At 41.6% G+C, this 13,341-nt stretch overlaps 1 protein-coding gene across 4 annotated transcripts in view; it reads left to right on the top strand.

Moving 5' to 3' along the window:
* Positions 1 to 9,111: 9,111 nt before the first annotated feature.
* The window catches only part of PTPN7 (protein tyrosine phosphatase non-receptor type 7), a 39,500-nt gene continuing 35,270 nt past the window's right edge, over positions 9,112 to 13,341 (top strand). For 2 of the 4 annotated variants that reach the window (XM_033919281.1, XM_033919278.1), the window contains exon 1: positions 9,112 to 9,231. The gene's annotated coding sequence lies outside the window, so the exon portion shown is untranslated. Of the gene's footprint in view, positions 9,232 to 10,607; positions 10,753 to 13,341 lie in introns of all 4 variants that reach the window. The other 2 variants (XM_033919279.1, XM_033919280.1) reach the window with 2 other exon arrangements.

Below are 13,341 nucleotides of genomic sequence, written 5' to 3'. Positions count from 1 at the left end.
GGCCCGGGACCTCCATGTGGCCCGCCAGGTACTATTTTGAGGTCCTCGGTATGTTTATCATAATCACAAAAGTAAAATAAAAGAGTTTCTTGAACATACGTCTCTTTAGCTATAAATTACAATATTATTATTAAGACTTAGTCAAAAGGAAAGATTTATAAACTATAAAGAGTTTTACCTCATGCAAAATTGTCATTTCTTTAATAAGACATTGACTATTTTTTTCTGAGGCCCTCCAAGTACCTACAAATCCAAAATGTGGCCCTGCAAAGGCTTTGAGTTGGAGACCACTGTGTTGCATTGATGGATTCCAGTTGCCCTGATATCTTTTTTCCATAATGGCAATGTCCTGGTGAAACCTTTCATGCTTTTGGTTCAATAAATTTAGCCTGCATCTTTGTACATCTGTCTGCAGTTTTCTTTGTTTTGGTTTGTCTTCTATTCACTGCAGATTGTGTTGGATTTTTTTCTTCTTGTTGTTTGCTCTGGTGAAACCTTTCGCCATGTTCATCGCTGACTGCACCTAGATTTGTGGGGAAGAAGTCCCAAGTGTGAATGTAGAAAGTGCATCTTCATTGACATGTCGTACTCCATGGTTTTGTATGCTCTAAGAAGTTTGTCAACCAATTGAATATAGTTTGATGCTCTGTAACTGCCCCCCCCCCCACAAAAAAATTCTCAACAATATCCCTGGATGCTTTCCAGGTGATTTTTTTCTGGACTGACTAACAGATCTTCAAATCTCTCATCATTTATGACTTGTCTGATCTGTGGACCGACAAAAAAATGCCTTCCTTAATCTTGGCGTGTGATTAATTGCATTAGCCTGAAAGTATAATAAGAGATTGTAAAAATGTACTTTTTTTTGTTAAAACGGTATGTGAAACGTAATTTTAAATGTGATTTACACGATCAGCAGGGAAAAATCTGCAAGATACACCTGAAGGTGTTGAAGAAGCAAAAGCTTCGTTGTCCAGTGGATTCTAATCCAGTCCCCATTGCATGCATGAGCTTGTAGTTCCAATTTCCCTGCATGCGATGGGGGTGGGGGTGGGGGGGGGACAACCAAGACTGGTGGCCACACTAGTAATAGATCGGTGGGCCACATTAGTCACAGTTTCTTTACCTTATTCCAAGGACATACCTGCCAAGAGTTCCGCATTGGATGAGAGTCTATAACTTCACAAAGCCATCGCTTACTTTCCAAACAGAGCAGTAAACTCCTGCTCAATGCAATATCCTCTGCGGACATGCTGGCTGCCACAATGAGCAGGTTCAAACCTCATGAGCCAGCATTTCCTGCTGCTGATCTAGCAACACTCAAGATCAACAGTAGAAAGTGCAAGGAAGAAAGTTTGGACTTTCTTGCCGCAGGTCCCCTTGGTTGATAGGTTCCCATCTTGAAGCAGTAGACTGAATGAAAAGCGGGTGACATAGAAGTGGGTGGAAGGGGCATGGCAAGAGGTGGAAAGGAGGCAGAGAAAGAGTGAGATGTGTTAGAGATGAAAAATCTCCCACATGGAAATTGTTCCATGTGGGAGCAGAAAACATAGAAATTGGATTGCATTCCTTTAAAAAGGAATTTGGAAAACACAAATTAAATGTACCAGAAAAACCCCTTTGAATTCTATTACTTTCTTTTCTATCTTTCTTCATGAAAGAAAAATGTATTTTACCATATTTTTTGGTTCAATAAAGACTTAAAAGTCTGTTTGGTAAGAAGGTGGTACCCGTTGGGCTTTGAGCAAGCCCTGCGTGGGCGTTGGGTTGCTTAGCAACAAGGTCTAGCTGGAAGTGTTGGGGCTTCTGACCACTTCCTTTTCTCTGATGCATGCATCTCTGTGTTTGTTTCACTTCCTGTTATTGATAACCATCAGACAATAAACCCACAGAAGGGGAAAAGTGCTATGTGCCATTTTGATGCCCAGTCTCACAAGATCCTCTTGCAATTTCACAACTTTGAACAACTTTGTGTGGTTAGCAAATTTAATTATCTCGCTAGTTATTTCCCATCTCTAGATCATTGATAAATATGTTAAAAAGCAGCGGTCCCAGCACAGACCCCTGGGGAACCCCACTATTTAAGCTCACAATACAAGCAGATAGAGAGGTCCAAATTAATCTTCTATAGCAGTGGTTCCCAACCCTGTCCTGGAGGAACACCAGGCCAATTGGGTTTTCAGGCTAGCCCTAATGAATATGCATGAAGCAAATTTGCATGCCTATCACTTCCATCATATGCAAATCTCTCTCATGCATATTCATTAGGGCTAGCCTGAAAACCCGACTGGAATACGGCTCTCGAGGACCGGAGTTCCCTACCCCTGGTCTATAACATACAACCTCCCAGTAAACCTTTTAACAAACTTCTTATAATCTCATTTTCTGTACACCATAGATTTCTACAAAACGTTATTTCTATCAGGTGCTCTGACAGTCACAAAAGGAGGAAAATGCCTCAGATCCCCGCTTACTGCCAGAACAAGTCTTGTGTGCAGACTAGAAAGGGGATCATCCTCGTTGACTCAAAAACCCTCCTTGTGCTCCTTCCTTCCAAATTGAAGTCAATATTAACACTGTTTATGATAAAGTAAACTTCTGATTCCTCTGGCCACAGTTCTTCAGATGATTCATTTTAAATTCACTTAATGCCACATGTTAAGTTTGTTAATAGTCCTTTCTGGACTTAATTTTTTGTTAAGTATTGTATTACTCCCTTAATACTGTAATTTTATTATTATGTTCATCGCTTTGAAATATGATTAAGCGATTAATCAAAAACATTATTAAACTTGAAACTTGAAACGTAAATCCACAGGCCCTCAGTATGTTTATCATAATCACAAAAGCAAAATAAAACAGTTTCTTGGTCATATGTCTCTTTAGCTATAAATGACAATTTTGGAGGTTCATAGATCTCCTAGACCAGGGCTGCCCAAGTCCAGTCCTCGAGATCTACTGGTAGGCCAGGTTTTCAGGATATCCACAATGAATATGCATGAGAAAGATTTGCCTGCACTGCCTTCTTGGTATGCAAATCTCTCTCATGCATATTCTGAAAATCTGGCCTGCCAGTAGATCTCGAGGACCGGACTTGGGCAGCCCTGTCTAGATGAACTTGTCTTTTTATGAAAACTTAGGATCCATATGTTGAAAAATTTTCACCTAAAGCAAGAAGTTGAATTCTTAATGATTTACACTGAAGCTATGGTTTTCTTAATTGCATTCCAAAACTTGTCTGTTTTTGTCACCTTTCATCCTGGAAGGGATAGGGAGAATGGGTTGGAGGGTATGGGGATTGGAATGGAGGGGGGAAAGGGTTTGGGTTGGAGGGTGGGGGGAAGGGGAGGGAGGGGGATGTTAATTGGGGATTATGTTTTATAATATAATATGTATGAAGGAATGATAATATTATTTCATAATATACATATATATATGGAATGGAATATTATTTCATAATATACATATATATATGGAATGGAATTTTTATATATATATATATGAATTTATTTGTAAGGAATATCTTTATGTATATGAATGTATTCTCTTTTTGTTTCTTCGATAAAAATGTTTGAACATAAAAGACATAGCCAAAAGGAAAGATTTATAAACTATAAAGAGTTTTACCTCATGCAAAATTGTCATTTCTTTAATAAGACATTACCGGTAACTATTTTTTTCTGAGGCCCTCCAAGTACCTACAAATCCAAAATGTGGCCCTGCAAAGGGTTTGAGTTGGAGACCACTGATCTAAAGCAGCTGAAAAGGTGAGTTCCAGAACATGCTACGTACGCAGAGCTGTTTTCTGGATAAACGCAGATTTTATTCCCAAGAATTCTACCTAACACGGTCCATTTTTTTTCTCTGAATATCATAAAATGATTTTTTTGAGCAAATTTCACACATATATTCTGTTATCAATTGATTCCCTTGATATGTAATTCTCAAAATTGAATCCTCTACCACACCATGTAATGTACACGAATCACTGTTATGTAATTTATCTAGATAATCTTTATTACGCAATTCTTTTGGTAATTCCTATAATTTGTATTCCGCCTTGAACAATATATAATGTATAATGTATTCGAAATTAATTTTCCTATGAACTGTTTTCCTACCTTCTTCTACTCTATGTTTATAACCTAACTAATTTATTTTTCTCAAGTACTTTAGCAAGAATGTGAGCCTTTGGGACAGTCAGGGAACTCTAAGTACTCTCTCTTCATCTTAATTAATCTTACTTATTGCATTTCTTCTGTTTCTACTGTAAACCACTTAGAACCTCACGGTACAGCGGTATATAAGAAATAAAATTATTATTATTAATTATTATCCTTTGGCTATCTACAGTCTAAAGCAGGGATCTCAAAGTCCCTCCTCGAGGGCCGCAATCCAGTCGGGTTTTCAGGATTTCCCCAATGAATATGCATTGAAAGCAGTGCATACACATAGATCTCATGTATATTCATTGGGGAAATCCTGAAAACCCGACTGGAATACTACCAGGACTAAGGGATCTCAAAGTCCCTCCTTGAGGACCGTAATCCAGTTGGGTTTTCAGGATTTCCCCAATGAATATGCATTGAAAGCAGTGCATGCACATAGATCTCATGTATATTCATTGGGGAAATCCTGAAAACCCGACTGGAATACTCCCTGGACTAAGGGATCTCAAAGTCCCTCCTTGCGGACCGTAATCCAGTTGGGTTTTCAGGATTTCCCCAATGAATATGCATTGAAAGCAGTGCATGCACATAGATCTCGTGCATATTCATTGGGGAAATCCTGAAAACCCGACTGGATTGCGAGGGACTTTGAGACCCCTGGTCTAAAGGCAGTCTGTTTCCACTATGAACTCATTTTTGAGGCCCCCCCCCCCCAGGTTTTGGAACGTACCTCTTCAATTTCAGAGATATAATAACTAAACTTGTTAAAAACAAAGCAAAAAAAGAAGCAGCAAACAGTCGTAACCTTCGAGTCCTGGAAGAGCCTCACAGAAAAATGGCACAAAAAGCCTAACTTCTTTTCTCTCTAGTGACCATCTTCAGTGATGTGCTGCTAAATCACCTTGTGAAAATGGAACATTTGCTCAACCAGTAGGGTTGCCAAACAGCTTTGTGTCCAACGGGACAGACTGTGATTGTCATGTCACTCCATTTCGGTGTCAGGTCAAAAGCGCGCCAGGACAAAGGCGCGAGCAGACAATTGAGCGCAGCGGGGAGGCGCACACCGAAGAAAATTACTATTTTTAGGGCTCCGAAGGGGGGGCGTGGGGGGGAACCCCCCCACTTTACTTAATACAAATCGCACCGCGTTGTGGGGGCGTTGTGGGGGGTTTGGGGGGTTGTAACCCCCCAAATTTTACTGAAAACTTCACTTTTTCCCTATTTTTAGGGAAAAAGTTAAGTTTACAGTAAAATGTGGGGGGTTACAACCCCCCAAACCCCCACAACGCCGGCACGATTTGTAGTAAGTAAACTGGGGGTGCTCCCCAACAAAACCCCCCGTCGGAGCCCCTAAAAACAGTAATTTTCTTTGGCGTGCACCTCTGTCTTGCGCTCAGTTGTTGGTGCGCGCCTTTGTCTTCCGCGTTGTTGTCTATGAACCCTCCATTTCTACCAGTCAGGATAATCCGGTCCAGGATTTACTCCCAGCACACACCTGCTATACAGTTCTGCCTGTACCTATGAACACTGTCAGTCCAATGTGTGGTGGGGTGAAATGAGGATTGGATTTTCCTGTCCAGTAGCAACGCAGCCAGTTGGCAATCCTGGTCCAGGCTGAGTCAGTATACTGTAGCAGAAGGCAGAAAATTCAAGAGAAATCTGAACCAGATCTGATTGGATGCAGGACCAGTCTGGCATGGGGAAAAGTGAATGCAAACGAGGCTTGTACTTTCCACATGAATTTTTTTTAACACCATGCAGAAAAGCATCTTACTGCTTTCATGTGACAGCGCTCTTTTTTATACTGAAAATTAAATCAGAAACCCCCCCAAATCTTACCCCTTGCTGTCTCTACTACTAAAAGTCTCCACAAGTTTTACAAATGAAGTCCCGCTTAAACAAAGTTGCCATCTGCAAAGCGTGGGATGGCATCTGAGTGGCAGCAGAAGCAGGTGGCGGTGACCTGGCATTGAAGAAAGCATGAAGTGAATAGGAGGCTGAGGATTAAACCAAGTAAGTGAACACTGCGTGGGGCAGACATTCAATACAAAGAGCAGCAGAATCAGCTCACTGGGGAAGGGGGAGGGGGATTTGTAAATCTGCATTGCAACTAAAGGGTTATGTATAACCCGTGTTTCAGGTTCATGGTGAGTGACTCCTTGACGATGAAAGAGCAGATGCAGGGCTTTTGGTATTGGAGGAACCAGTTGCATCGTTTACTTTTGTTTGAAATTTGGGAAGTTCGGCGATCTACTAGAACTTGTCTTTTTATGGAAGTTTGGGACCCTTATATTCGAAATCTTTCACCTAGAGCAAGAAGTTTAATTTTCAGTGATTTACATTGAAGTTAAGGTTGTCTAAATTACATTCCAGATCTTTATTGTATTTCTTTATTTTTGCCCTCTTTCATCCGGGGAGGGGGAATTGATTATGGGATGGAGGGGAGGGAAATGGGATGGAAAGGGGGGGATAAATGAAAGATTTGGAAGGAGGGAGGGAGGGAGGGAGGGTGGGTGAGGGAATAGGGAGGGCCGGGGTAGGGAAGGGGTGATAGGGGGGGATTATGGTTTATTATATAAAATGTTTGGAGGAATAATAGAATTTTATAAAATATATGGATTAGAATTTTTTTAACATTTGTGAAATCATTTGTAAAGAATATATTTCTGTATAATATATATGTATTTTTGCTTTATTCTTTCAATAAAATGTTTGAACATAAAAGAGCAGATGCAGTTTTATTCAGAAATAAGCTGAAGCAGGGCACTGGACAAGGAGAAAGATTTGGCCAAGAGGTCTCTGTCCTAAAAGGGTTATAATGGAAGTCTAAGCACAGACTCATAGGTGCAGCGATGGAAGACGAGGTTAAGATGGGTTTCCAAACATCTGTACCAGGTACTTGTCACTTGGAAGTCTGTATTGTCAACCCCAGACATTAGACTATGGGCTCCTTTTACTAAGCTGCGATAGCGTTGAGCGCATGCAGGATTTTAGTGCCGCTAAACCCGTGCTACGCGGCTAGAACTAATGCCAGCTGAATTGCCCCGCGTGCTAAACCATAACGCCAGCATTGAGCTGGCGTTAGTTCTAGCCGCGTAGCGCGTGCTAAAATCCTGCATGCGCTAAACACGCCATCGCGGCTTAGTAAAAGGAGCCCTATGAATTATATCAGGCTTTCGAGCAGTACTTTAATCTACTAGAATGCAGTAGGTTGTGGGCTTTATAAAACAGGACTGGACAGCACTGCTAATGCGGATCCTTCTGAGCTATCAATGGGCATTATTAAATTGTCCAGCCTTCTTTCAATGTGAACCGCCTAGAAGTCATTTGACTATGGCAGGATAGAAAAATAAAGTTATTATTATTATTAAAAGTGTTTTTCCTCCCATATGCACAGGATAGGAAAAGAGGAGACTTAGAGGGAATATGATAGAGACTTACAAGATCATGAAGGGCATAGAGAGAGTAGAGAGGGATAGAAAGAGAGAGAGAAAGGGAGACAGAGAGAAATATATATAGAGAGAGAAATAGAGAGAGAGAGAGAAAGGGAGAGAGACAGAAATAGAGATAGATAGATAGAGAAAGATTGGAGAAACTGGGACTCTTTTCCCTGGAGAAGAGGAGACTTAGAGGGGATATGATAGAGACTTACAAGATCATGAAGGGCATAGAGAGAGTAGAGAGGGACAGAGAGAGAGAGAGAAATATATATAGAGAGAGCGATAGAAAGAAAGAGAGAAAGGGAGAGAGACAGAAATAGAGATAGATAGATAGATAGAGAAAGATTGGAGAAACTGGGACTCTTTTCCCTGGAGAAGTGGAGACTTAGAGGGGATATGATAGAGACTTACAAGATCATGAAGGGCATAGAGAGAGTAGAGAGGGACAGAAAGAGAGAGAGAAAGGGAGACGGAGAGAGAGAGAGAAATAAAAATAAAGAGAGAGAGAAAGGGAGAGAGACAGAAATAGAGTGTGAGAGAGAGAGAAAGATTGGAGAAACTGGGACTCTTTTCCCTGGAGAAGAGGAGACTTAGAGGGAATATGATAGAGACTTACAAGATCATGAAGGGCATAGAGAGAGTAGAGAGGGACAGATTCTTTAAACTTTCGAAAAATAAAAGAACAAGAGGGCATTCGGAAAAGTTGAAAGGGGACAGATTCAAAACAAATGCTAGGAAGTTCTTCTTTACCCAATGTGGACACCTGGAATGCTCTTCCAGAGGACGTAATAGGGCAGAGTACGGTACTGGGGTTTAAGAAAGGATTGGACAATTTCTTGCTGGAAAGGGGGATAGAAGGGTATAAATAGAGGATCACTGCACAGGTCCTGGATCTGTTGGGCCGCCGCGTGAATGGACTGCTGGGCACGATGGACCTCAGGTCTGACCCAGCGGAGGCATTGCTTATGTTCTTAAGTGTCTTCAGGCAGGCAGGCTTTAAGAGGAGCAAACTGTCCTCTCTTAGCAGGTGGCCCCTCAGCGCACTGAAATGATCACTGTCCTTTTCTATCTGTACATACTTTTTTTTCTCTCTCTCTCTCTCTCTTGTGCATTTTTCCCTGGAGGTGGTGGGGAAGGGCTTCTTCACCTTTTGAAACTGCTCCAGGGCATCCTACCATGTCAATGTGACCTTGGAACAAAGCTGCCCTGTGTAGGCGTCTTCAGCCCTGTGACGGGCAGTACACCTGCCAGTCAAGTAGGACAGGGAGGGCAGACAGGCTTCATCTTAAACCCAGTGTCCCCCTTCTCTTATCTCTGCCACTGGGGCCAGTCGGTATTTTAGTCCATTTATCCTTCAGGCAAATTTTCTATTTGTCAGCTAGCTTTCACCTTTTTTTTTTTTTGGTTTCCAGAGACCAGGCGGAGCTGAGTTCTGGGAGTATGTGGGCCGGTATTTGCGTGGGTGGCAAAAAGAGAAAAGGGAGGGGAAGGGGGGGGGGGAAGGAAAAGCGAGAGAGGAAGCAACAGAGGCTGTACGGGTCTACTTGATAAATGTAGTTTCCTGAAATCATAGCTAGGAGGGAGAGATCGGCATGAGAGGTGATGAGGGCAGAGAGCTCTTGGTAAGTTAAATGCAGGTTTTTGGAGGAAGATTAGAAAAGAGTGATGATGATCTGAGATTAAAGAATGCAAGAAGAATTTGAGCGGCATCTGTGGGACAGTCTCAAGAGTTAGCACTAGTCGTGCAAGCATGACGCAGGCACTGTATATTCTGTAAACAGACTGTGGCTTACATATTACCAACAATGAAAGGAGCAGGTGTGTTGTTAATTCCGAAAGTGTCCTTAGTAGGGAGGTGAAGGACCAAGTAGCAGGACAATGCAAGCAGTGGTCTCAAACTCAACCCCTTTGCCGGCCCACATTTTGGATGTGTCGGTACTTGGAGGGCCTCAGAAAAAATACTTAATGTCTTATTAAAGAAATGACAACTTTTCATCAGGGCTGGAGAATGGAATAGAAAATCGAATAAATAAATAAATAAAATAAAATAAATAAAACTCTTTATAGTTTATAAATCTTTCCTTTTGGCTAATAATAATATTGTCATTTATAGCTAAAGAGAAACTGTTTTATTTTACTTTTGTGATTATGATAAACATACCGAGAGCCTCAAAATAGTACCTGGCGGGCCACGAGTTTGAGACCACTGGTCTAGATCAAATAAATCCTACATCCAACTCTTACTGCTTGTTCAATAAATCATAAGGTAACTTCTGACCAATCAGAAGGCAGTTTTAACAATTGCTTCCGTGACTTCACAATGTACTCAATCAAGTCTCAATGAAGCTTCAACGGAGGATAAAATCTCCACTTTTGCCAAAGTGTAAGGAATGTGTAGTGGTCTATGTGTATTTTCACTCATGTGTACACTACGTAGAATTATCACATAGTTAAGCTTAAAATTAAAGTCATCATCAAAAAAAATGAATGAAAGTTGACATATTTATAATCAAAGTTTCTGGGGGTAAATACCAAAGTCCCAGTAGACTCTAGGATATTTCTCCACAGGATCTCTACACTAAGGGGTCCTTTCACTGCAGTGTGCTAATGGATTTAGCACATGCTAATGATTACAGTATACCTATGGGCTGCGTGGCATTTAACGCACAATGATTTGTTAGGATGCGCTAAACCTGTTAGTGCGCCTTAGTGAAAGGACCCCGAAGCATGAAGGATTTTTGTGAACTGTGGCCCTCTTTTATTAAGCCGTGGTAGAGGTTTCTACCACTACTCGGGGCGCTAAAAGGTGCGACGTTTGTAGGAATTCTATGAGTGTCGGAGTATTTAGCGCCCTGAGCTTAGTAAAAGGGAGGGTGTATTTTTGTAAGGTACTATTGCAATCCTTCGTCACGGAAGGTTTCAGCTTAATTTAGCTTACTGTATTGGATTTCCTAGACCACCTTTCCTTATTTAAAATAATTGTACCAAATATGTCTAGTAGGGAGGTACCACTCGAACAAATACAGGAGGAGATAAAGTTGCACCTAAAAACCTTTACTATGATGGAATACTGAGGGACACAGGGGAACAACGTGAGGCTCGCTGACATCAGTGGACTCAAGTCGAACAGGAAGGTTGATCAGGTAGGCAAGCCAAACCGATCCAACTCATCTGAATCACACCGAGGGCTCCTTTTACGAAGCCGCGTTGGCGGTTTAACGCATGTAATAGCGCGGGCTAATTTGCCAGACGCGCTAGCCGTACCGCCTCCTCTTGAGCAGGCGGTAGTTTTTCGGGCTAGCACGGGGGGTTAGCGCATGCTAACAAGGTGCGTGCGCTAAAGCCGCTAACGCGGCTTCATAAAGGGAGCCCTGAATTTGGATGGGGGGGGGGGGTGTCAGTGATTCAAAGCTTGTAAGAACGAGAACGTTTTCAAATCAGACAAGCTTGGCTAGATATGAGTTTGGAAACAAGGAGTTAGCTAGCATCCAGTTTGCACTAAAGGTTTTAATAAAATTGAGTTTTACATACGTCGCTCAATTAGTTTCAAGTTTTTAATTTTAAAAAAATTTTGTTATCCCGTCTTTTTAAAGCATGTATTATGTTGATATGCACAGGTTAAAAAGTTCTAATTCATGTTAAAATCGAACTGGAAGAAATAGCCAAACACAGAAAATTTCAAAAAATTCTGAGAATGAACCTTTTTTTTTTTTTTGCCTGTGCACATCCCTATTGGAAACAGTATCTGTTCTAGATAGTGAGAACTGTTCTTCCGAGGCCACCATGTGTGTGCATGTTGCACTCCCTATGGAATCTCTGCTGCAGCTCCATCTAGGGAGTTATGTCCTTGTGGTGACCCTGAAAGTGCAGCTTCATTTGTGATAACATTATCAAAACCAGCTGAAATCACCAGGATGAAGAAAAGAAACCCTATATATATATATATATATATATATATATATATATATGTGAGGGGCCGCTGGAAAGATCTCAGCCCAACCAAGAAGAGAATGATGTGAAGCCTTGAAACATACATTCCACACTATTCTTGACACTTTTCATTTCATTCCATATCATTGAAACGAAAAGTGTCAAGAAAAGTGTGGAATAACTTGTAAGTTTTGTGGCTCCACGTCATTCTCTTCTTGGTTGGGCTGAGAACTTTTCAGCAGTCCTTCCTAGTGTGATGTCATAATGCCTCATTCCACCAGTGCATAAGAGCCAACCTCATTGGTGATGTCACAATAGCTTGGTTTCCCTATGAAAAGTGTGGAATAACTTGTAAGTTTTGTGGCTCCACGTCATTCTCTTCTTGGTTGGGCTGAGAACTTTTCAGCAGCCCTTCCTAGTGTGATGTCATAATGCCTCATTCCATCAGTGCCTATGAGGCAACCTCATTGGTGATGCCACAATGGCTTGGCTTCCCTATACTTGTGCCTTTTTGCTAGATGCATTTGCCTCATTGAAATGAAAAATGTCAAGAAAAGTGTGGAATAACTTGTAAGTTTTTTGGCTCCACGTCATTCTCTTCTTGGTTGGGCTGAGAACATTTCAACGGCCCCTCGTATATAGCTATAGGGTAAGGCAAAAAAACAAAGAAACCTAGATTTATTTTTGCTGTTTTCTCAGCAACAGCTTGGAATTTCAACGTGAAGTTTTATAGATTTATTTATTGTTACTATCTACATTTATGTGCAGAGTGGCATAAGATTATCTTTAAACACAATGAAGTTACAGAATTTGTAGCTTGACTACTCAATTTTCAAGCATTCAAAAATGTTTAAAACAAACAAAAAAAAGGCACTGGTTTACTGTTCATGAAGTCACAGTGATTTAGACTTCTGTAAAGAATAATTTGAATTTGAATAATTTGTACTGCTAATTTACAGATCATTTCTTTAAAAGCATTTCTAATTGGAACGGCAATAAGAACGTAAGAATTGCCGCTGCTGGGTCAGACCAGTGGTCCATCGCAGTCCGCTCATGCAGCGGCCCCCAGGTCGAAGACCTGTGCCCTAACCGAGACCAGCCCTACCTACGTTTGTTCCGGTTCAGCAGGAACTTATCCAACCTTGTCTTGAATCCCTGGGGCGTGTTTTCCCTTATAACAGACTCCGGGAGAGCATTCCAGTTCTCCACCACTGGGTGAGGCAGTGAAGAAGAACTTCCTTACGTTCGTTCGTAATCTATCCCCTTTTATCTTCAGAGAGTGTCCTCTCGTTCTCTGCCTTGGAGAGGGTGAACAACCTGGGCATGGTTCTGGCAGATGATCTAGGAAAGCCTGCCAGAGGGACCAATCGACATAGTGGTTAAGAATTTCATTATTGACTTGCCGCACATCTTTCAGGGCCAGGGGAGATTTGAGTTCTTTAAACTCAGTTGTACATGAGATTCATTAGGTTTACAGAGACTGCAAAATTTGAGAGAACAGTACTCAAACATTATATTGCCGAAACACGACTCTATGACAAATCCTATCTTAATAAAATTTTAAGACTGCCAGTACGAGTAGAGAATGACAAGGTGGTTGTTACCCGCGGCTAGCGGGTAACCCGCCAAAACGGTGACCCCAAAAAAAAGGTCACCGCGAAATCGGGGACAAGGCCATTCACCGCCCTGTGGAGCGGTGAATGGTTAGCACGCACGGTGAACGAGCGTTCGATCTGACAGCTCCCTCTCTCCCGCCGGCCATGCATCTCCCTCCCTCCCTCCTTTTCCCTTACCTTTTCTTG

Source organism: Geotrypetes seraphini, chromosome 13 (genome assembly GCF_902459505.1).
Source record: "Geotrypetes seraphini chromosome 13, aGeoSer1.1, whole genome shotgun sequence".
Lineage (NCBI taxonomy): Eukaryota > Metazoa > Chordata > Amphibia > Gymnophiona > Dermophiidae > Geotrypetes > Geotrypetes seraphini.
This window is presented reverse-complemented; position numbering and strand designations above follow the sequence as displayed.